Genomic DNA, 25,249 nt, shown 5'->3' with positions numbered 1-25,249 from the left:
TCCTTTTGAGAAATAGCTTTTGGCCTGTTACCGGGCCTTAGTAGAGACTGAACACCTAACCATGGCCCACCAAGTCACCACGTGACCTGAGATGCCCGTCATGAACTAAACGTTGTCTGACCCACAAAATCACAAAGTCGGAGATGCACAACAGTGCTCCTTCATTAAATGGAAGTGGTATAGATGAGTATATATATAAATATATATATATGTGTATATATATATATATATATATATGGAGTGGTATATATGCTCTAGCAGGACCTGAAGGCACAAGTAAGTTACCTAAGGAAGTGCTCAAATGTCCATGTTTCCCACTTCTGACACATTACCTTCTCTTTCAAAATATGCACCTATGACCTCATGGGATAGTCTTATGATCAGTTGACTGAGGAAGAGGAAACTCGTGCCTAGTTTATAGATGGTTCTGTGCAATGTGTAGGCACCAGTTGGAAGTGGACAGCAGCAGTGCTACTGCCCCTTTTTGGGACCTTCCTGAAGGACAGTAGTGAAGGGAACTCCTTCCAATGGGCAGAACTTTGAGCAGTGTATCTGGTTATTTGCTTTGCTTGGAAGGAGAAATGGCCAGATGTACAATTGAATTCTGATTCATGGACAGTGGCCAATGGCTTGGTCAAATCGTCAGGGACTTGGAAGGAACGTCACTGGAAAATTGGTGAAAAGGAGGTATGGGGGAAAAAAAAGAGGTATGTAAATGGATCAAACAAGTGAAAATATTTGTGTCTCATGTGAATCCTCACCAAAGCGGGAGCTCAGCAGGGGAGGATTTTAACAACCAACTTGATAGGATGATGCATTCTGTGGAAACGAGTTACCCTCTTTCTCCAGCCACTCTTGTCTTTACTCAATGGGCTCATGAACAAAGAGCCCATGGTGGCAGGAATGAAGGTTATACATGGACTCAGCAATATGAGCTTCCATTCACCAAAGCCTACTTGGTTACAGCCACTGCTGAGTACCCAGTCTGCCAGCAGCAGAGACCAACACTTAGTCCCTGATAAGGAACAAATTCAAGGGGTGATCAGCCAACAGTCTGGTAGCAAGTTGATTATATTGGGCCACTTCCATCATGGAAAGGGCAGTGTTTTGTTCTTACTGGAATAGACATTTTCTGTGGATACTGATTGGCCTTCCCTGCAGGCTGTACTTCTGCCAAAACTACCATCCATGGAATTGCAGAATTCCTTACCCACCTTCATAATATCCCACAGCATCGCCTCTGATCAAGGGACTAACTTCACAGAAAATGAAGTGCAGCAATGGGCCCACACTTACAGAATGCATTGGTCTTACCCTGTTCCCCATCATCCTGAAGCAGCTGGCTTGATAGAATAATGGAATTGCCTTCTAAAGACACAATTACAACTAGGTGGCAATACATTGCAGGGGTGAGGCAATGTTTTCCAGGAGGCTGGGTATGCTCTAAACCAGCCTCCAATATATGGTGCTATTTCTCCCATTGCCAGGATTTATGGGTCCAGGAGTCAAGCGGTGGAAATAGAAGTGGCACCACTTACTATTACCCCTAGTGACCCACTCACAAAACTTTTGCTTCCTGTCCCTGCAACCTTGTGCTCTGTGGATCTAGAGATCTTAATTCTGAAGGGAAGAATGCTCCCACCAGGTGATACAACATTGATTTTACTGAACTGCAAGTTAGGAATGCCACCTGGCCACTTTGGGCTCCTCATGCCTCTGGCTCAATAGGCAAAAAAGGAGTTACTGTATGTGATTGATTTTTATTACCAAGGGGAAATTGGGTTGATATTACATAATAGTGGTAAAGAAGAGTATATCTGAAATACAGGAGATCTCTTAGGGCATCTTAGTACTACTATATCCTGTGATTAAAGTCAATAGGAAACTATAGCAACGTAATTCCAACATGACCAGTAATGGTCCAGACTCTTCAGGATGGAAGGTTTGGGTCACCCCATCGGGTAAATAACCATGACCAGCTGAGGTGCTTGCTGAGGGCAAAGGGAATACAGAATAGGTGGTGGAAGCAGATAGTTCTAAATACCAGCTATGACCATGTGACCATTTACAGAAATGAGGAATGTAATCGTTTTTAGCATTTCTTCCTTGTTTTGTTATACATGTATGTGTGCATATGTATATACATGTGTGTGTATCCTCCTTTTCTTCTCTCCCTTATTCCATTACTTATTATAAAATATGAGATATAAATGCAGCTAGTGTGTTTTTGGTTGTATGTGTGCTAGTTGTATCATGTTAGGCGCAGGTATGACTTTGTAATTGTCCTTATTTAATGATCGTGTATGGTTTAAGGAGATGTGTACAGGTGCCAAGTTGACAAAGGGTGGAATGTGACAGTTATGGTTATGTGTTAAATTGGCTAGGCCATGATTTTCAGTGGTTTAGCAGATCTTATGTAATCTCATCCATTTTGCGGTCAGATGTAAGCAGTCAATCAGTTGACAACCAGTCAGGTTCCTTTGAGGTGTGGCCCGCATCCAACATACATGTATGTTCTTGCATAGTTCCCTCTGTATCCTGCAATCATCCTGTCATTCTCTGACCTCCAGTTCTTGCTTGTTCTGGAAGTTCTGTTATTAAATACCTTGGACAAAATTGAGTTATAGGTCTGCTGTCTTGGGAAAAATAATGGAGAAACACATTTTTTCCCTTAGTGAAATACAGTTGAAAACAGTTATAAAAGATTACCAAACCAATTTATCATCAGAAGCATTTGGGTGTCCCTACGCAACTGTGTGGATCACAATAAATTATGCATAGTATTATGCAGAATGAGACTTCAAGAACACCTAATTGTGCTCATGCAGAACTTGTACATGGATCAAGAGGCAGTCATCAAAACAGAACAAGGGAAATTGGAAAATGTGTGCAGCAGGGACCTACTTTATAGGTCACTGAGAAGATAAAATATCAAATTCTTGGAAAATTTCAGTATATAGTAAACATGATACAAATGTATTTAATTTTCTATTCCTGAAAAGATCCCTAGTAGAAGATATAAGAAAAAACATTTTTTTTTTTCACTCTGAGACCCATGCTCTTTATTCTGACATCACTTCCCACTTAATGAGGCATAGCCCCAGGAAAGAAAGGAGCAGCAAAAGTTCATGATTTTTCAGGTTTATTGGTACTTAACAAGCTACTGTACATACAAGAGAAGCTCACAGTTTGTTTTTCAGCAGTATGCATCTCAAATTCCCCAACAAGGGGTCGGGCTTTATTTAATTACTGGTTGCCTTGCCCTTGCTGGCAATAACACACTGTTGAGCTTTTAAATGAAGAGAGTGAAACCTATGCAGCTATGATACTGAACAAAGCAGATTCCCTCTCTCCACTTTTGATTTGAGAAATGTTCTCCATCAGGGATGTATTACCTGTAAAGAACATAAAGGTTTTTAAACCATAGCCTCCTTTAGCATGTGTCTTTTACTTGTCTTTAACCTGGTGAACTACCACAGTTTACCCAATCTTTCTATGCCTACATTTCCTCACATTCATCCTAATTGAAATATCATTATATCCTATAAAAGTAAATCTTTGTTTTGTGTATCATTAATTCTATTTAGCTTTCTATAACTGTGGTTTTAATGCCTATTCTTCTTGTCCATTCTTGTAAATATTCCTTTGCACATCTAGAAGTTGATCAACTGTATTTACTTTGATTGGAGGGTACTCTATGTATTATCAAATATGCTCTCTGCAATTCCAGGCCTATTCGTTGTTTGCATGCAGACTCATATGGATAAATATTGTGAACCCATGAAAGAAACCAGTGATTCATATTTCAAAGAAGAGAAACACTTTTTCATATTTACTGAAAAGCTGAAATGACTGAGAGTGAAATACAGTAGTGAAATCTTCTTGTAGCAAAGGGAAAGGGAACTTACATTTATTGACTATGTAGAGTATGTGAGGCACTGTATCAGGTATTACTTATATATTGTTCCATTTTATTCTGTAACAAGCCACTGTAGTAGATTGTGTAACACAATTTGAAAATTTCTAGTGGAGAAATTATGCTCAGAGGAATTCACAGTTTGTCTATGAATTCACTTCTATGTGCTCAAAGCTCAAGGTTGTTTTTGATTTTTTTTCCCCCTACTGTAGAACACTGTTTCTATTGGGTAGTGCTATTCATCAAATCAAATCTGGTAGGATGCAGATGCATGGGAAAGTTTCTGAGACTGGGAAAGGGACTGTCACTGCTGTTATGAGCTCTGTTTCTTAGGGAAATTGTAAACATTTTGAAATATTGTTAAGTCTTAAGATTTATAAACAAATCATGAATTAGCTAACAACAGAAATGTTCTTAGAAAATTCTAGCTTATTCGCAAAATATGAACTTTCACCAAAGGAAGAACAGGAAATTAAGGTAATTTCCCTTTTTTTTTTTTCCTATATAAGCAAGAAAAATATGCATAATTTGACTCAGGAAAAAACCTTCTTAAATAGAGTTATTCTTACTTTCATGGTTAGAAGATGTGAAATGCATTTTGATCCAAAATTTTATAAAACTTTAACAGTTTTAATGTGGCAGCATTTATGCATCTTAAGTTTACAATTCAGTGATCTTTAGTAAGTCTACAGAGTAGTGTAACTACTACCAAAATTCATTTTTAGAACATATTTGTCATTCTCTTTTTTTTAATGTATACTTGAAGTTAATCACTGCTATTACAATGATCACCTGGGAATCACTGAGGTGCCTTTTGTCTTTATAGATTTGCCATTTTGGTACATTAATGTAAATGCAATAGCACAATATGTAGGTTTTTTTGGCTGGCTTGTTTTCAATTACCATGATGCTTTTGAGATTCATATGTTGCCATATATATCAGTAGTTTGTTTCTTTTCGTTAATGAATAGCATTCCATACATTTTCTTTATTCATTCACCAATTGATGAACATTCAGATTGCTTTCAGTTATTGAATACTATAGTTAATGCTGCTATGAACCTTTGTGAAATAGTTTTGTGTGGATATGTGTTTTCATACCTTTTGGGCAGATTTCCAGGAGGGAAATTTCTGGATCATATAGTAAATTTATATTTAACTTCTTAAGAAATCATTTTCCAAAGTTGGTACATAACTTTGGAAGGCAGAAGAATAGCACCTCCAAAGATGTCCATGTTCTGATCCCCGCAAACTATGAACATGTTATGTTGTATGGCAAAAAGGAATCAAGGTAGCAGATAGAATTAAGATTGCTAATCAGCTGACGTTGAAGTTTATCCTAGATTACCTAGGTAGGCACAATGTAATCTCAAGGTTTCTGAAAAGTGTAAGAAAAAGGCATGCCTGTGGGTTAGACACATAGTAGCATGAGAAGGATTTGATGCCCTATTGCTCCTTCTGAAATGTAGTGGGTTATAGGTAAGAATGAAAGGGAGGCTTCTAGAAGCTAAAAAAAGCCACCATGAGATAGGCAGCAAAGAACGAAGCTCTCAGTCTTACAGCTGCATAGAACTGAATTCTGCAAACATTCACGTGATCAAGGAAATGTATTCTCCCTAAAAGTGAAAGGAACATAGCCTTGCTGACACCTTGACCTTAATTAAAACCCTATACTTGAATTCTGACCTGCAGAACTACAAGAAAACATACTTGTGTTGTTTAGCGTCCTAAGTTTTTGGAACTTTTCTGCAGCAGTAATGGAAAACTAAAACAACAATTTTACATTCTCATCATCAGTGCCTGAAAACTTTAGTTTCTTCACATTGTCACCAATAATCGTTACTGTACGTTCTTTTAGTTATTGCTATTCTAGAGGGCTTGAATTGATATGTTGCTATGGTTTAAATTTGCATCTTCTTAAAGACTGAAAATATCTCAAAAATTGTTGCAACAATACAACGACAGGGAACTGCCAAAAACTGAAGACAAATTCAGAAAAGGATGTGGAATGAGAGCTATTATTGCTGACGTCAGGTGGGTCTTGACTGAAAGCAGAGAATATCAGAAGGACATTTACCTGCATTTTATTGGCTATGCAAAAGCATTCAATTGTGTGGATCATAACAAATTGCAGATAACATTGTGAAGGATAAAAATTCCAGAACACTTAATTTTGCTCATGGAGAATCTGTATGTAGAACAAGAGGCAGTCATTCAAATAGAACAAGGGGATACTGCATGGTTTAAAATAGGGAAAGATGTGCATCAGGGTTACATTCTCTCACTATACTTATTCAATCTTTGTGCTGAGCAGGTAATCCAAGAAGCTGAACTATATGAAAAAGGACTTGGCCTCAGGATTGGAGGAAGACTTGTTAACAACCTGCATTATGCAGATGACACAACCTTGCCTGCTGAATGTAAAGAGGACTTCAAGCAGTTACTGATGAAGATCAAAGACTACAGCCTTCAGTATGGATTACATCTCAACAAAACAAAAACAAAAATCCTCATGACTGAACCAATAAGCAACATCATGATAAATGGAGAAAAGACTGAAGTTAAGGATTTCTTTGTACTTGGATCCATAGTCAGCACCCATGTAAGCAGCAATCAAGAAATCAAAGGATGTATTGCACTCAGCAAATCTGCTGCAAAAGACCTCTTTAAAGTGTGCAAAAGCAAAAATGTCACTTTGAGGACTAAGGTTTGCCTGACCCAAAACATGATATTTTCAATCGTCTCATATCCACGTGAAAGCTGGTCAACGAATAAAGGACACAGAAGAATTGAAACCTTTGAATTACGGTGTTGGTGAAGAATATTGAAAGTACCGTGGACTATCTGCTTTGGAAGAAGTATAGCCAGAATGGTCCTTAGAAAAAAGGATGAAGAGACTTCATCTCAGGTATTTTCAATATGTTATCAGGAGGGGCCAGTCCCTTGAAAAGGACATCGTTCCTGGTAACGTAGAGAGCCGGTGAAAAAGAGGAAGACCCTCAACAAAAGAGAATGACCATGGGCTCAAATATATCAGAGATTGTAAGCATGGTGTAGGACAGCATGGTGTAGGACAGCATAGTGTTTTGTTTTGTGGTGCATAGGGTCACTATGAGTTGGAACTGACTGGATGGCACATAACAAAAACAATGACTAATCATGTTCCACGTCTTTTTGTGTGCTCATTTGATACTCATGTATCTTCTTTGGGGAAATATCTATTTGAATCAGTTTCCCATTTTTTTATTCATTTGTCATTACTGAATTGTGTTTTTCATGCAATCTCAAAACAAGTCCTTTATCAAACACACGGTTTGCAAATATTATTCCAGTCTGTATTTTTTTCTTTTCATTTTCTTAGTGACATTTTTTGAAACACAAAGTTTTAAATTTTGATTAAGAACCAATTTACCATGGTTTATTTTATGGATCCTGTGTTTGTTGTGGTATCTAACAAGCCTAACCCAAGGTCACAATGATTTTTTTTTTTTCTCTTTTATGTTTTCTTCTAGAACTTTCATAGCTTTACTTCATAAATTTAGGTCTAGGATCCATTTTGAGTTTATTTGTGTTTATAGTGTAAGGTGTGTGTACCTGTGTATTTTCAATTATCTCAGCAAAATTTGTTGAAATGACTGCTTTTTCTGTTGAATTGCTTAGCATCTTTGTCAAAAAATCAAGTTCATTAATGAAAGGGTTCATTTCTGGACTCTTTATTCTGTTCCATAGATGCATATGGTCTATATGCTTATGCTTATTCCAATACAATATTTTCTTAATTACTGTCACTTTATAAAAAAAAATAAATGGTGAATATAGACCTTAAATTTTTTTTTTCTTTTTCAAAGGCATGAATGTTATGGACCAATAGGACTAGGCTTCAATGTGGTGACTTACTGACTGTGTAACTTAGAAAAGTTTACTTAAATTCTCTGAACTAAATTTCCTCAATGATAATAGAGGAGAATAAAGACATATAATAAGGTCAGAGTCCTTGGTTGACACAAATGGTTGACGTACTCAACTGCTAACAGAAAGGTTGAAGGTTCAAGTCTAGCCAGAGGTGCTTTGGAAGAAGAGCCTGGTGATCTACTTCTGAAAAACCAGCCACTGAAGCCTTCTGGGGCATAACTTCATTAATGTCATGCTTGATAGTTAGTGTAGCGTAGTATATCCTGGTCTGATAAATACAGTATATCAAAAGACAGGATTTAGTCATTACTTTAGAATAAGCAATTTGTTGTTTTTAAGCACCTTCCAGTTGGTCCTGATTCATAGTGACCCTATATACAACAGAACTAAACACTGCCTTGTCCCGAACCATCCTCACAATCGTTGTTATGGTCGAGCCCACTGTTTGCAATCAGTGTGCCAGTTCATCTTGTGGAGGGTCTTCCTCTTTTTCACTGACTGTCTACCTTACCAAGCATGAAGACCTTCTTCAGGGACAGGTCAATCCTGATAATATGTCTAAAGTACCAGAGACAAAGTTCTGCCATCCCCATTTCTAAGGAGCACTCTGGTTGTACTTCTTCCAAGACAGACTTGTTTGTTCTTCTAGCAGTCCGTGGAATATTCAGTATTCTTTGGCAACACCATCACTCAAAGACATTAATTCTTCTAAGGTTTTCCTTATTCATTTTCCAGTTTTTGCATGTATATGAGGCTATAAAAATATCATGGTTTGTGTGAGGTGCATCTTAGCATTCAAAGTGATATTCTTCACTTTTCTACACTTTAAAGAGATCTTTTGCAGCAGATTTGCCCCATACAATGCATGCTTTGATTTCTTGACTGCTGCTTCCATGGGTGTTGATTGTGGATCCAAGTAAAATGAAAGCCTTGACAACTTCAATATTTTTTCCATTTATCATGATGTTGTTATTGGTCCAATTGTGAGGGGTTTTGTTTTCTTTACGTTTAGGTGTAACCCATACTGAAGGCTATGGTTCTTGATCTTCACCTGTAAGTGCTGCAAGTTCTTTTCACTTTCAGCAAGCAACCTTGTGTAATCTGAATAACAGAGGTTATTAATGAGTCTTCCTCCAGTCCTAATACACCATTCTCCTTTATTTAGTTCAGCTTCTCGGATTATTTGCTCAGCATATAGATTGAATAAGTATGACGAAAGAATACAACCCTGATGCACAATTTTCCTGATTTTAAACCGTGCAGTATCTCTTATGGGGTAGTGGTTAAGAGCTATGGTTGCTAATCAAAAGACTGGTAGTTTGAATCCTCTAGGCACTCCTTGGAAACTCTATGCAGCAGTTCTACTTTGTCCTGTAGGGTCTCAACGAGTTAGAATCGCCTCAATGGCAACTGGTTAGTATCCTCTTGTTCTGTTCAAACAACTGCCTCTTGGTGTATGTACAGGTTCTGCATGAGCACGATTAAATGTTATGGTAGTCCCATTCTTCAAAATATTATTCGTGATTTGTTATGATCCACACAGTCAAATGCCTTTGCATAGTGAATAAAGCACAGGTAAACACCTTCCTGGTATTCTCTACTTTCATCCAAGATCCCTCTGACCACAGCAATAATATCCTTCATTCTACGTCCTCATCTGAGTCCAGCTTGAATTTTCAGCAGTTCCCTTTTGATGTACTGCTGCAACTGTTTTTGAATTATCTTCAACAAGATTTTACTTGAGTGCGATATTAATAATACTGTTTGATAATTTGCACATTCTGTTGGATCATCTTTCTTTGGAACGGGCACAAATATGGATCTCTTCCAGCCAGGTGGCCAGGTAGCTGTCTTCCAAATTTCTTGGTATAGACAATGAGCACTTCCAGTTCTGACATTTTGTTGAAATGTCTCAATTGTTACTCCATCAATTCCTGGAGCCTTATTTTTAACCAATGCTTATTTTTTTTCAGTACAGCTTGGACTTTTTTGTTCAATACCATCGGTTCCTGATCATAGAACCTGAAATGGTTGAACATCCACCAATTATTTTGATACAGTGACTCTATATATTCCTTCCATCTTCTTTTGATGCTTCCTTCAATATTATAACCTGAGGTTTATATCTTTCCTTCAACTCTTTCAGCTTAAGAAATGCTGGGTGTGCTCTTCCCTTTCGTTTTTTTTAACTCTAGGTCTTTGCATATTTCATTATAATACTTTACTTTGTAATATGTTTTAAGAATTCATATACCTTTAGTGGTATTTTAACTAAAATCTAAATATATGCAAAAGCCTCATAATTTTTTTGGAAGCCCACTTAAAGAGTTTATGTTACATGGTAGGTGAATTCTCCATTTACAAAATAAAGGTAAACATAAACTGGTAGCTTAAAATAACCAAGCAAAAAGTCATTAAAATAAAATAAGCACTTGGAAATGAATATAGACTCGGATAACTGCATATATTTAATCAAACATTTCTGAAGGTACTTTCTCTAACTGAGAAACTCAGGACCACAGAAATAAATGCAAGTAATTTGAGTGCTCTGCACTGGCATGTAAATACAAGAGAAAAAAATGTTAATAGGATAAGTACCAGAAAGGATTAAGTGAGGCTAAACACCAAAGAGGATTAGTCATTATCCTGCCTTTACAGGCACCCAAGTTTCATGTGGCCAAGAAGATAGGAAATAGAAAGCCAATGCTACAAAATGGGATTTTTTTCTCTTTTTGCTTCAGGCTTATATTAAAATCACTTTTATTATGGCACATAACCAAACAAGTAACACAATATCTAAGCTTTCCTCTGGATAAACTAAAATTTACTATACTTTTAAATGTATTTTAGGGAAATTTTAAGGGACTTTTTTTTTTCTTCCAAAGATTGTTTTCCAAACACATGAAATTCTTAGTAAACAATAGATATTCTATTTTTGAAATTAATCATTTACACCTATACGCTGAGGTAAAACTTTCTCCAGTATTGACTCTAAAGAAGACTATAGAGATTTAGTGTATATTATTTCATTAACCGTATATATTTCATCAAATGAGGTGAGATATAAAGTATGTTCCACTGCTATTCTTAAAGTCTTCACTAGCTAATTTTTTTTTCAGCAGTAAACTTCCAGGTCCTTCTTCCTAGTCTGTCTTAGTTTGAATTCTCAGCTAAAACTGGTCTGCCATGGGTGCCTCTACTGGTATTTGAATACCAGTGGCATAGCTTCCAGCATCACAGCAAGAGCAAGGCCCCACAGTACAGCAAACTGACAGGTGCTGAATGCTGAAGAAACCTGACAAATGCTGAAGGTGAAGAAGACTTGAAGCACTTACTGATGATGACCAAAGCATCTTCAGTATGGATTACACCTCAACATAAAGAAAACAAATATCCTCACAACTGGGCCAATTAGCAACATCAAGATAAATGGAGAAAAGATTGAGGTAGTCAAAAATTTCGTTTTACTTGGATCCACAATCAATGCCCATGGAAGCAGCAGCCAATAAATGAAAAGATGCTTTGCTTTGGACAAATCTGCTGCAAAAGACTTCTTTAGAGTGTTTAAAAGCAAAGATGTCATCTTGAAGACTAAGGTGCGCCTGACCCAAACCACGGTGTTTTCAATTGCCTATATGAATTGTGATTTTGGAGAAGAATATTGAATATGCCATGGAATGCCAAAAGAATGAACAGATCTCTCTTGGAAGAATTACAACAAGAATGTTCCTTAGAAGCAAGGATGATCACAGCATGTCTTACATACTTCAGACATTTTGTCAGGAGAGATCTGTCCCTGGAGAAGGACATCATGCTTGGTAAAGTAGAGAGTCAGTAAAAAAGAGGAAGGTCATCATGGAGTTGGTACTGACACAGTGATTGCAACAATGGGTTGAAGCATAACATCAGTTGTGAGGATGGCACAGGACTGTGCAGTGTTTTGTTCTGTTGTACATGGGGTCACTATGAGTCAGAACCGACTCAATGGCACCTAACAACAAAAAACAACATAAGAGGGTGGAAATAACCCAGGAATGATAATCCTTGATGAATTGGAAAAAGTAGATTATCAATTTTTTCAACGCTAGCTATAACTAAATTTGTAATATATTTTTTCCGAAAAATTATGAAGCAAATTCAGCAAAACATGAGATTTTCAGAGTTCCTCCTAAAAAACAAAACAGAATATTCATTTGTCTTCAGGGTAAGACACACAGGATAAGTTATTTCTAAACTACACAGCACATATCCCTCTCCTACTTTACAGCCAGTGCTGAGTTGGATGAACAAGTAGTTTTTGGACTCTCCCTGGAAGCGTTGTCCTTAGCCTGAACTCCTCTTGTACTTGTCCAGGGACCGTGTAGAGTTTAAAGTCTCTCCTGAACTAAATTGAGATGCCAGCTTATTTATGGATAGACCCAAATTAGGATTTATCCATTTTCTCTGTTTCTCCTTGCTCTTAAACTAATTAGAGCCTTTGGCTTCAAGTATCTTTTTTCTTCTCCAGCCTTTGTTCCTTGCTTCACACTTGATTAAACAAGATCTCAGAATAATTACCAGCCTTTTGTTTTGTTTCATCTTGCCACTCCAGGCATCTCATGACAAGCATGGCAGGATCCATCTCAGAAATATCTTCTCCAGAGTTTAGAAACTGTGACATGACCTCGGAGTGAGCTAGTTCTCCACAATGCCCTTCATGAAACACCTATTCTGTCATTCCATCTATGAGTTTCTCAAAGCGTTTCATGATCTAAATATTAACCCATTAACCCAGCTACGGTAGTATTAAATAAAAAGGAATAAAAGGTCCATAACAACAAACCTCTAACAGGCAGAACTATAAACCATTTTCTTCACAGAGTTTCAAGGAAAAATAGTTTAATCACTGCAAGAACCACATTTTTTAACAATCTCACATTTTAAGAAAAAGAATTGAATGCTGAATACGCATAATCATCTTGTAGTTTGCTTCCTTCAGGCTAAGTCTCATTTCTATATCTGTTTGCTCCAGCATCAAACGCTGCTACCTATTCTCTGTGAATCTGATTTTTTCGTGTATCCAGCTAACTGTCTTAGCCATCACATTTCCTTTAAATATTATTCCTAAAAACATGGACAATTTATATTACTGTAGCCATATATTCTCAAAACTTGCAGGGCTAGTCATTTGGTAACTGAGAAAACAACACAGCTTTCCTTGTGAGTAAGGAAGACGGTATCTACTGATACGTTCTCACTAAAAGCTTTTGTGATCCTGGTAAAGTCACTAAGCCTCAGTTTCTCCATCTGTAAAATGAATGCATTATTTTCAGTGATATTAAAATTTCTTCCAGCTCTGCACTTTTATAACTCCATTTCAAATAGAACTTAAAAACAAATCTTATAAATTACAATTATCACTATTTCTTTTTGTTTCAAAACAAAACAAAATTTGCATGAAAGAAGTCTTTTTTTCTTTTTTTTAAAGTGAGAATAATTCTGTTTTAAAGTTTCATTCTCCTTGTAGTAAGCTTGCTTTGGCTTTCTCAAATTAATTTCCTGAGAGGGAAAGCAGAGTCCTTACTGAAAATTATTTGAAAACTGGATTCTCTCTTAGGACACATCTCCTTCTTTTTAATCAATTTTTCTAAACAAAATTTACTCTTTGATTTATATGCCTGGTGCCGACTGCTTTTTTTGTTTGTTTGTTTTTTGTTTTTTTGGATGCTTCTGGGTCTACTGATTGTGACTTTTCTCTTCGGTGGTTTTGAACATCAGGTTAGAAATTTATAAATTCATGCATAATTTTTGAATTCTAGTATCACCTCCGGTTATAAGCAATGTGCAAAATTCGGCATTCTCTGAAGAAATAAGCTGCTTTGAGAAGGCTCGATGGCTTTGAAAAATAATGTTACTTGTAAACTAATAAAAATATTCCCAAATTGAAAAACTGGAGAGTTTGCCTTAAAACATGTTTTACACTTGAAAAATTGAGAAATTGTCACAGATCAAAGGAGACTAAAGAGTCAGAATGATTAAATACAATGTGGTATCATGGACTGGATTCTTGAATACAAAAAAAGACGTTAGTAGAGAAATTATCAAAATCTGAATGAAATCTGGAGTTTAGGTAAAAGTAATATGGCGGTGTGCCAGTGTTAGGTTCTTAGCTGTAACACTTAAGGGTGGTGATGTGAAACTGGTTCAACTGGGTCAGGGGCATGTGGGAACTGGCTGTTATATCTTTTCAACTTTTTTTTTGTAAATGTAAAAGTATCCCAAAATAAAAGTATATTTAAAAAAATGTTTTACTCAGATTTATTTTTATGTAGTATTTTTGAATGTTTTACTGTGGTTAAGATGTCTGTATAGTAAATGGACACTTGGCTTTAAATGCTCAATTAAATCTGTCAATTAAAACTTCTCTCAAAATACTGTAGCTCAGAAACAAGAGTAGATGTTTTAATAGACAAGCATCAACCTAGGGAAATCACTTTATTCTTATATGAATAAGGAAAAAATGTTTAAAAACCCTCTACTTTAAAAACACTCAAAAATTTCTTTATCAAACTATTACTTTTAAAACTTAAAAAGTAAACTCATGTTTTAATAAACCCTAAAACTCAAATCTATTACTATTTAAATTCATTTATGAAAACTAATGTCATTATTTTAGTTAAATATTATAAATTAGTTATTAATCAGTAAACAAAGATGTCAAATTGATTACACTGTATTAGGTTTTTAATATTCTTTAAGAAAGTGTATATAAACCTGTCAAAGTTGACTAAATTAGCGAAACCACACTTATTTATTTTTTTAATTACCTGGGTATATAGATAAACCTATCAAACTGTATAACTGATACTAATATTTTAATAAGATAGAATGCTCTATTTACAAGTATATTAAATAAATGTTTTACTCAGATTTTTGTTGGTCGTATTGGTTGTATTTTTGATAATGTTTTATCCTAGTAGGAAGCACCAACCAGTGTGATGAATGGACTACCTAAGATGTTAAATAATCAAATCATACTATCAATTCCTTATTTAGTGGTGAAAGGAAAAGAATCAAAATGTCTTTGAAATCAGTAACTTTATTTGAAACTTCATATGTATACAGTTGAATGAAGGTGGACATGATTTTACCATGTCTCAACTCACAGTGTTAGATTCTTTTTCTATAGGGACATATATAAAGAGCTACATTTTTTTATACATATTTTTAATATAAAAGGAATTATGTATCAAAAAATATTGCCAACAATAATTTTTTTTCTCTAATAAAGAATATATGTTCAACCACTACAGTCATTGATAAGTCAGCACCTTGGACTGGGAACCAAAGCAGGAAAAAAAATCAATGTTAAACATATATATAATACCACATGTAAAATTTATTACTGCATTGTTGATTAATAGGCTATTATATAAGCCCAATTTATTTTAAATAGGACCTTTAACAATATGGAGCCCTTGTGGTACAGTGGTTAAGAGCTTAGCTGCTAACTTGGAGGTTGGCAGTTCAAATTCATGAGCCGCTCCTTGGAAACCCTATGAGGCAGTTCTACTCTGTCCTATAGGTCCGCTATGAGTTGTAATTGACTCTACAGTAACGGGATTGGTTTTAATATTAGGTATTGAGCTTCTGGAAATACTTTGTGATCACAAGCAGTATTTGTAATACATAGAAGTTCTCCAGGTAGTTCTTGGTAAAGTTCCTAAATAAGTTATCACGTTTAAAGTTGACATTCCCTTTTACAAAATAAGTGCTGGGAATTTGCTCAACTTTATGCTAAGTCTCTGTTAGCAGATACTGCTTAGCAGACAGCTACCAATGAAAAAATAAAAATAAGTTAAGTTATATTCTTTTGAGTAATAGAAGAAGTTTTCTTTTTGAATGAAAAAAATGTCATGGGAAGAATAATTTTAAAAACAAATATTTGGAAATCTCTCCCTCATTATTTAATTTTCTCCTAGAGGTAGTGCCATCTGTAAAAAACTGTTTTTGTCCTTACAGTGCTTAGGAAGAGGTATTGAGCCTGTTTTATTTTTTTCAAATAAAAAGTTATTGGGTTTTGAATATACATCCACTCCTCACATATCAACATGGTTAAGTTCCAAAGATCAGGTCGATATGCAAAAATTGACATTATGCAAAAATGGAGAATGACCACATCAGATCACAAAATGGAGGAAGACTATATCATTACATAGCTGCCAAATTACATCATTTACATAATTGCCAAAACACTGAGAATCATGGCCCAGCCATGTTGACATATAACCTTAACCATCACAGCCTCAGTTACTCTCACTTCTAACTTCAGTGTTCATTACTGCCAGATGTACCTCATTAATGTACAAAATAGATAGTAAATTTTTTACTATCATAAATGTGAAATGTCAGATAATGATGTTGATAAGTGAGTAGATGATAAAAGTATTAAAATGCAACAAATTCCAATGGGTATAAAAAATAATGGATGGACATCAGAAAGTTGAAATGCAAATAGCTGAATTTTAATTAAAATCTTCAAATAATTGATACATGATTTAAAAACGTACTTTGGAATTCTTATACCTGGAGCTATGGAAATTTTTGATCTATCCCAGCTATCACATGTAATATTATGAAATACAAAAAGAAATACAACTTACATTCTGACCTCTGAATTGCTTTATGACCATGTTTACTGAAGGTTTTCAAAAGTAATTAACCATATTCAAGCACACTTCTATATATGGAATTGAAGTGTCAATAGTAACCGGAAAGATTAGTAGGAATCTTAGCGGACAGTGAGTTTATGATAACAGGGGAGAAACCACTCAGAAGGATGAGAACTATAGCACAACTCAAAGAATATAATCAATGTCACTGAATAATTTTATGTGTAGAAACTGTTGAATCAGGGTATTTTTTGCTATGTATATTCTCAACAACAAAATAAAATTTTAAAACCCTATTAATGGTATCTTTTAGTGAAAACCAAAAATCAGTGTTATTGATTAATAAAACAAAATAATTATAAAATATTAATTTCAACTTTCACTTTTTACGTTTTCTATTTTGGTTACAGTATGTGCTGTTCTTGTTGCTAGGTGTCATCTATTTGGCTCAGACTCATAGTGACCCTGTGCGCAACAAAACGAACACTGCTCAGTACTGCATCATCCTTACAATCATTGCTTTGTTGCAGCTACTGTGTCAGTCCAACTCAAAAAGAGTCTTTCTTATCTTTTGCCGGCTTTCTACCCTACCAAGTATGATGTCCTTCTCCAGTGATTCATCTCTCCTGATAACAAGCCCAAAGTACACGGGATGAAGTCTCACCATCCTCATGTTATGTATTAGTACAGATATAAGCTATGTCATAATATACATATAAATGCCTATATTCATGCATATATGTAACACACAGGTCATATACAATAAGTTACTGTACTTTTTGAAGTTTCATTTTTAAAACAATATTATAGAGTTAAATTGTCAATAAATTGTGAACCCGTTGTCTAGAACACATTAAATAATTCCAAATTGAAGTTTTTCACTGGCACTCATCCTTACCTGTAAAAATTCATATAGTGAATTTATTGAGATCTCTAATGTGGGTGTAAAATCTGTCTATATGGAATTTTTGGTAAGACTGTCATTTTGGCTAATGCTTGACAGTATTTTTATAAGGTTGTGACTCATTTCAGTTAAATTTCGTTGGCTTTGATATTGACAAGTTTATAAAAATTGCATAGGTTGGATTGTCTAGCTTCACTTTAAAATCATGAACATTAACTTTGCGTGGGTGCTTAATTCTACTCAGTTATCAGATTAAATTTTCCTGTCTCTTAGAGGACTCTTTCAAACTTTTTCATTTCTTTTAAAACCACTGACACTTCCTCTCATTTTCATGTCCCATTAATTTCCCTTCCAATTTCATGGAAAAAAAGAAATTGCTCCCATCACCACACTTACCAGTGTCAATATCAGTGTGGTTGTACTGAGCTCAAATACTCTACTTTTCCACCTATAACAATGAAGACAAAAATCAATGCAATTCTATAAAAGGTCAACTTCTTCTTGCACAGATTCCTACTAACTACCCGAGAAAATTGTTCTGCAATTCTCTCTTCTCTTTGATGTGTCATCATTTTTTCCCTTGACTGTTGAATGAATCCCATCGACATACAGACATAATGAAATAGCACTCTAAAATCAAACACAAAATAAGTAAATGAAACATCCTATTTGTATCCACATACTTCTCTCTCAGTTTGTCCTATTGTGGTGGCTTGCCTGTTGCTCTGATGCTGGAAACTATGCCACCAGTATTCAAATACCGGCAGGGTCACCAATGGTAGACAAGTTTCAGCTGAGCTTCCAGGCGAAGACAGACTAGGAAGAAGGAGCTGGTGGTTGACTTCTGAATAAAAATTAACCAGTGAATAATTTACAAAAAGCAGGAGAACGTTGTCTGATATTGGGCTGGAAGATGAGCCCCTCAGGTTGGAAGGAACTCAGAATCTGACTGGGGGAGAGCTGTCTCCTCAAAGTAGAGTCAAGCTTTTGGGACCTTCATTTGCTGATGTGTCATGACTCAAAATGAGAAGAAACAGCTGCAAACATCCATTAATAACCAGAACATGGAATGTATGAAGTATGAATCTAACAAAACTGAAAATCATCAAAAATGAAGTGGAATATGAAAACATCTATAATCTAGGCATTAGTGAGCTGAATGGACTGGTGTTGGCCATTTTGAATTGGACAATCATACTGTCTACTATGCTGGGAATGACATATAGAAAAGGAATGGCATTGCATTCATCCTCAAAAGGAATATTTCAAGATCTATCTTGAAGCACAATGCTGTCAGTGAGAGGATAATATCCACACACCTACAAGGAAGACTAGTTAATATGACTATTATTCAAATTTACAAACCAACCACTAAGGCCAAAGATGAAGAAATTAAAGATTTTTACCAACTTTTGCAGTCTGAAATTGATTGAACATGCGGTTAAGATGTATTGAAAATCACTGCAGATTGGAATAGGAAAGTTGAAAACAAAGAAGGATCAATAGATGGAAAATACCGCTTTGGTGACAGAAATGATCCCAGAGATAGCATGATAAAATTTTGCAAGGCCAACTATTTCTTCATTGCAAATACCACTTTTCAACAACATAAACCGTGACTGTACAAGTGGACCTCACCAGATGGAATACACAGAAATCAAATCCACTGCATCTATGGAAAGAGATGCTGGAAAAACTCAATATCAGTCAGAATGAGGCCAGGGGCTGACTGAGGAACAGACCATTGACTGCGTAGATAAAAGTTGAAGCTGAAGCTGAAGAAAATTAGAACAAGTTCACAAAAACTTGAGTATTAAAAAAAAAATCTGTTGCCGTTGAGTCTATTCCGACTCATAGTGACCCTCACTAGAATTTGGAGACCATCTCAAGAATTGATTTCATGTATTGCATTGAACACTAATCATTGAAGACCATTCAAGTTACGGAATGACATCAAGGACATCATCCATGAAGAAAGCAAGAGGTATTTAAAGAGAGTGGAAAGAAAGGACAAAAATGAATATCAGAAGAGACTCTGAAGCTTGCTCTTGAATGCTGTGTAGCTAAAGCAAATGGAAGAAATGATGAAGCAGAAGAGCTAAGCAAAATATTTCAAAGGGCACCTAGAGAAAACAAAGTGTTATAATAATATGTGTAAAGAACTGAAGTTAGAAAACCAAAAGGGAAGAACACACTTGACATATCTCAAGCTGAAAGAACTGAAGAAAAAAGTCAAGCCTCCAGTTGCAATAGTGAAAGATTCTATGGTCAAAATACTGAACAATGCAGGAAGTATCAAAAGAAGATGGAAGAAATACACACAGTCACTGTACCAAAAAGAGTTTGTTGACCTTCAGCCATTTCAGGAGGTACATATGGTCAAGATTCTATGGTTTTGAAGGAAGAAGTCCGAGGTGCATTGAAGACACTGGTGAATCAAGGGATTTACAGAATACCAACTGAGATCTTTCAACAAATGGATGCAGTGCTGGAAGTGCTCACTTGTCTATGCCAAGAAATATGGAAGACAGCTACTTGGCCAACCAACTGGAAGAGATCTATGTTTACGTCTATTCCAAAGAAAAGGGTTCCAATCAAATGTGGAAATTATTGAACAATATCAATATCATAAGCAAGTAAAATTTTACAGAAGATCATTTAAAAGCTCTTGCAGCAGTGCATCGACAGGGAAATACCAGAAATTTATGCTGAACTCAGGAGAGGATATGGAGCAAAGGATATCATTGTTGATGTCAGATGGACCTTGGCTGAAAGCAGAGAATACCAGAAAGATGTTTATTGATTTTAAAAAGGCTTTTGACTCGGTGAATCATAACAAATTACGGATAACACTGCAAAAAATGGGAATTCCAGAACACTTAATTGTGCTCGCGAGGAACCTGTACATAGATCAAAAGGCAGTTTTTCGAACAGGACTAGAGGCGACTGGGTGGTTTAAAGTCAGGAAAGGTGTGGGTCAGTGTTGTGTCTCTTCACCATACTTATTCAATCTGTATGCTGAGCAAATAATCCAAGAAGCTGGACTATTTGAAGAAGAATAGGGCATCAGGATTGGTGGAAGACTCATTAAGAATCTGCATTATGTGGATGATACAACCTTGCTTGCTGAAAGTGAAAAGGGCTTGAAGCACTTACTGATGAAAATCAAAGACCACAGCTTTCAGTATGGGTTACACTTCAACGTGAAGAAAACAAAAACACTCACAATGGACCAATAAGCAACATCATGATCAAGGGAGAAAAGACTGAGATTGTCACACACTGAGATTGTCAAGGCTTTCATTTTATTTGAATCCACAATCAACACCCATGGAAGCAGGAGTCAAGAAATCAAAAGATGCATTCGGTTGGGCAAATCTGCTGCAAAAGACCTCTTTAAAGTGTTGAAAATCAAAGATGTTACTTTAAGAACTACATTGCACCTGACTCAGTCCATGGTGTTTTCAATTGCCTCATACGTATAGGAAAGCTAGGGAATAATTAAGCAAGACAGAAGAATTGACACCTTTGAATTATGGTGTTGGTAAAGAATATTGTATATACCATAGACTGAACAAATGTGTCTTGGAAGAAGTACAGCCAGAATGCTCCTTAGAAGCAAGGATGGTGAGACTTTTTCTCACATACTTTGGATATATTATTAGGAGGGATCAGTCGCTGGAGAAGGACATCATGCTCGGTAAAGCCCAGGGTCAGTGCAAAAAGGAAGACCCTCAATGAGATGGATTGGCACAACGGCTGCAACAGTGGGCTCAAGCATAATAATGATCATGAGGATGGCACAGGACCAGGTAGTGTTTCATTCTGTTGTACATAGGGTCATTGTGTGTCGGAACCGACTCAACAGCCTGTAACAACAACCTGTCTAACGTTTCATTTTTCTACATTTTCGAGAAAATGCCCCTACATGAATATTTACACTGTTCTTTTCAGCCCTTTTCTATTATTTCTTTTTTGAGCCCAGTGCAATCAAATTTTCTCCCTACATATTTGTACAGATACTTCTAATTGAAATTGTCAATAATCCCTTCAGTAATAAGTCCAATGATCAATTCTCAGTCCTCTTCTTACAACAACCATCAAATGTACATTCTTCCTTCTTCCTTGAAATGTTTTTTTCATTTGATTTCAAGTATTCATGAATTTGGTATTCTCCTAAGTTTCCTTTCTAATTCTTCTTTGCTCTCTTCACCTCCACATGTTTTTGGTTCTTAAACCCTCATTGTTGTTGTACCCCAGGTCGTAGTTCTTTATTGCTTTTTTTTTTATTTCTTTCAGTCCATGTCTTAGTTATCTAGTGCTGCTATAACAGAAATACCACAGTGGATGGCTTTCATAAAGAAAAATTTATTCTCTCACAATCTGGGAGGATAGAAGTCCAAAATCAGAGTGCCAGCTCTAAGGAAGTCTTTCTCTCTCTGTTGATTCTGGAGAAAGATCCTTGTAATCAACCTTTCCTTGGTCTAGGAGCTTCTCTGCACAGGCAACTTGGGTCCAAAGGATGTGCTCTGCTCCCGCCACCACATTCTCGGTGATATGGGGACCCCATGTCTCTCTGCTAGCCTCTATCTTTTATATCTCAAAAATGATTGGCTTAAGACAAAATTTGTATAATAGCATGTTGCAAATTTATATCTCCAGCCCACATCATCCCCCTTAGCTCCAGGCTTATATATTCAGCTGCTTACTTAACATCTTTACTTATGTATATGATGTTGTTGTTGTTAGGTGCCATCAAATCGATTCTGACTCATAGCAATCCCATGCACAACAGAACGAAACACTGCCTGGTTCTGCACCATCTTTATAATTGTTGCAATGCTTGAGCCCATTGTGGCAGTCACTGTGTCAATCCATCTCACCAAGAGTCTTCCTCTTTTTCACTGATCTTCCACTTTACCAAGCATGATGTCCTTCTTCAGGGACTGACACCTCCAGTCCAAAGTATGTGAGATGTAGTCTTGCCATCCTTGCTTCTAAGGAGCATTCTGGCTGTACTTCTTCCAAAACAGATTTGTTTGTTCTTTTAGCAGTCCACGGTATAGTCAATATTCTTTGCCAAAACCACAATTCAAAGACATCAATTCTTCTACTATCTTCCTTATTGATTGTTCAGCTTTTGCATGCATATGAGGCATTTGAAAATAACATGGCTTCAGTCAGGCGCACCTTAGTCCTCAAGGTGACATCTTTGTTCTTCAACACTTTAAAGAGGCCTTTTGCAGCAAATTTTCCCAGTGCAATGCGTCTTTTGATTTCTTGACTACTGCTTTCATGTATGTTGATCGTGGATCCAAGTAAAATGAAGTCCTTGACAACTTCAATCTTTTCTCCGTTTATCACGATGTTGGTTACTTGTCCAGTTGTGAGGATTTTTGTTTTCTTTATGTTGAGGTGCAATCCATACGGAAGGCTATGGTCTTTGATCTTTATCAGTAAGTGCTTCAAGTTCTCATCACTTTCATCAAGAAAGGTTGTGTCATCTTCAACATCTTCATGACACAAGTTGTCAATGAGTCCTCCTTCAAACCTGATGCCCTATTCTTCTTCATATAGTCCAGCTTCTTGGATTATTTGCTCAGCATACAGATTGAATAGATATGGTGAAAGGATACAATCCTGACAAACACCTTTCCTGACTTTAAATCATGCAGTATTCTCTTTTTTTCTGTTCTCAATTACTCACATACAAATTCCTCATTGTATGTGTTCCAGAATTCCCGTTCTCCACAATGTTATCCATAATTTATTATGGTTCACACAGTTGAATGCCTTAGAATAGTCAATAAAACACAGGTAAACATCTTTCTGATATTCTCTGATTTCAACCAGGATCCATCTGACATCAGCAACGATATCCCTGGTTCCATGTCCTCTTCTAAATCTAGCTTGAATTTCTGGCAGTTCCCTGTTGATATACTGCTGCAGCTGCTTTTGAATGATCTTCAGCAAAACTTTGCTTCCATGTGATATTAACAAAATTGTTCCATAATTTCTGAATTTGGTTAGATCACCTTTCTTGGGAATAGGCATAAATATGGGTCTCTTCCAGTCATTTGGCCAGGTAGCTGTCTTCCAAATTTCTTGGCATAGATGAGTGAGCACTTCCAGTGCCGCATCTTTTTGTTCAAGCATCTCAATTGGTATTCCGTCAATTCCCAGAGCCTTGTTTTTTGCCAGAGCCTTCAGTGCAGGTTGGACTTTTTCCTTCAATACCATCGGTTCCTGATCATGTGTCAAATCCTGAAATGGTTGAGCATTGACCAATTCTTTTTGGTACAATGACTCTGTGTATTCCTTTCATCTTTTGATGCTTCCTGCATCATTTAATATTTTTCCCATAGAATTCTTCAATAATTCAACTCAAAGCTTGAATTTTTTCTTCAGTTCTTTGAGCTTGAGAAATGCTGAGCGTGTTCTACCCTTCTGGTTTTCTATCTCTAGCTGTTTGCACATGTCATCATAATACTCATTTTGTCTTCTCGAACTGCCCTTTGAAATCTTCTGTTCAGCTCTTTTACTTCATCTTTTTTTTTCCTCTTGCTTTGATATCCATTTAGATCTTTTCTTTCTCTCCTGTCTTTTTAATGACATCTTGCTTTCTACATGTATAATGTGCTTGATGTCATTCCACGTCTCGTCTGTTCTTAGATCATTAATGTTTAACACGTCAAATTTATTGTTGAGATGCTCTCTAAATTCAGGTGGGATATAATCAAGTTCACACTTTGGCTCTCATGGACTTGTTCTAATTTTCTTCAGATTCAACTTGAACTTAAACACCACTGCCGTCGAGTTGGTTCCGACTCATAGCGACCCTATAGGACAGAGTAGAATTGCCCCCATAGAGTTTCCAAGGAGCGCCTGGCGGATTTGAACTGCCGACCTCTTGGTTAGCAGCCGTAGTACTTAACCACTACACCTCCAGGGTTTCAGCTGATGGTTTGATTCACAGTTGTCCCTGGCCTTATTCTGACTGATGATATCAAGCTTTTCCATAGTCTCTTTCCACAGGTGTAGTTGATTTGATTCCTATGTTCTGTCTGGCAAGGTCCACGTATATAGTGGCCGTTTATGTTGGCAAAAAATGTATTTGCAATGAAGAAGTAGTTGATCTTGCAAAATTCAATCGAGTGTTCTCCAGCATTGTTTCTATCACCAAGGCCATATTTTCCAAATACTAATCTTTCTTCTTTGTCTCCAACTTTCTCATTCCAATCATCTGTAATTATCAATGCATCTTGATTGCATGTTCAGTCAATTTCAGACTGCAGAAGTTGGTAAAAATCTTCAATTTCTTCATCTCTGGCCTTAGCGGTTGGTACGTAAATTTGAATAATTGTTGTATTAACTGGTCTTCCTTGTAGTGGTATAATCCTATCACTGACAGGGTTGTACTTCAGGATAGATCTTGAAATGTTCTTTCTGAGGATGAATGCAAGGCTATTCCTCTTCAAGTTGTCATTCCCAGCATAGTAGACCATATGATTATCTGATTCAAAATGACAAATACCAGTCCGTTTCAGCCTACTAATGCCTAAGATATCAATCTTTATGTGTTCTACTTCATTTTTGACAATTTCCAATTTTCCTGGATTCAAACTTCATACATTCCAGGTTCTGATTATTAATGAGTATTTGCAGCTGTTTTTTTCTTATTTTGAGTCCTGCCATATCAGCAAATGAAGGTCCTGAAAGCGTGACTCCATCCATGTCATTAAGGTCTACTCTGAGGAGGCAGCTCTTCCTCAGTCATACTTGGAATGCTTTCCAACATGAGGGGCTCATCTTCTGGCCCTCTTCCAGACAAAGTTCTGCTCCTATTCATAAGGTTTTCACTAGCTA

The sequence above is a fragment of the Elephas maximus genome, chromosome 5, assembly GCF_024166365.1.
Source record: "Elephas maximus indicus isolate mEleMax1 chromosome 5, mEleMax1 primary haplotype, whole genome shotgun sequence".
NCBI classification, from domain to species: Eukaryota; Metazoa; Chordata; class Mammalia; order Proboscidea; family Elephantidae; genus Elephas; species Elephas maximus.
This window is presented reverse-complemented; position numbering follows the sequence as displayed.